Source organism: Arachis duranensis, chromosome 9, assembly GCF_000817695.3.
Source record: "Arachis duranensis cultivar V14167 chromosome 9, aradu.V14167.gnm2.J7QH, whole genome shotgun sequence".
Taxonomy (NCBI): Eukaryota; Viridiplantae; Streptophyta; class Magnoliopsida; order Fabales; family Fabaceae; genus Arachis; species Arachis duranensis.
The window spans coordinates 92,909,127-92,909,906 of NC_029780.3; the positions used below are offsets into that span (position 1 = coordinate 92,909,127).

At 40.4% G+C, this 780-nt stretch overlaps 1 non-coding gene across 1 annotated transcript; it reads right to left on the reverse strand.

The window, feature by feature from the left end:
- Positions 1-262: 262 nt before the first annotated feature.
- LOC127742100 (small nucleolar RNA R71) lies at positions 263-366 on the reverse strand. Its single transcript, XR_008003287.1, has one exon. It is a non-coding gene; the product is annotated as a small nucleolar RNA R71 (small nucleolar RNA).
- Between the last annotated feature and the right edge of the window lie 414 nt (positions 367-780).

Genomic DNA, 780 nt, shown 5'->3' on the forward strand with positions numbered 1-780 from the left:
TGCCTTAATGCAACAAAACTGCAAGTTTTATGGACTTCCATCTGAAGATCCTTATCAGTTTTTAACTGAGTTCTTGCAGATCTGTGAGACTGTTAAGACGAATGGAGTAGATCCTGAAGTCTACAGGCTCATGCTTTTCCCTTTTGTTGTAAGAGACAGAGCTAGAATATGGTTGGATTCACAACCCAAAGATAGACTGGACTCCTGGGATAAGCTGGTCACTGCCTTCTTGGATAAATTCTTTCCTCCTCAAAAGCTGAGCAAGCTTAGAGTGGATGTTCAAACCTTCAAACAAAAAGATGGTGAATCCCTCTATGAAGCTTGGGAAAGGTACAAGCAGTTGATCAAAAGGTGTCCATCTGACATGTTTTCAGAATGGACCATATTAGATATATTCTATTATGGTCTATCTGAGTTTTCGAAAATGTCATTGGACCATTCTGCAGGTGGATCCATTCACCTAAAGAAAACACCCGCAAAAGCTCAAGAACTCATTGACATGGTTGCAAATAACCAATTCATGTACACTTCGAAGAGGAATTCCGTGAATAATGGGACACCTCAGAGGAAGGGAGTTCTTGAAATTGATGCTCTGAATGCTATATTGGCTCAGAACAAAGTGTTGACTCAGCAAGTCAACATGATCTCTCAAAGTCTGAATGGATGGCAAAATGCATCCAACAGTACTAAAGAGGCAGCTTCTGAAGAAGCTTATGAACTTGAGAACCCTGCAATGACAGAGGTTAATTACATGGGTGAACCTTATGGAAACACCTATAA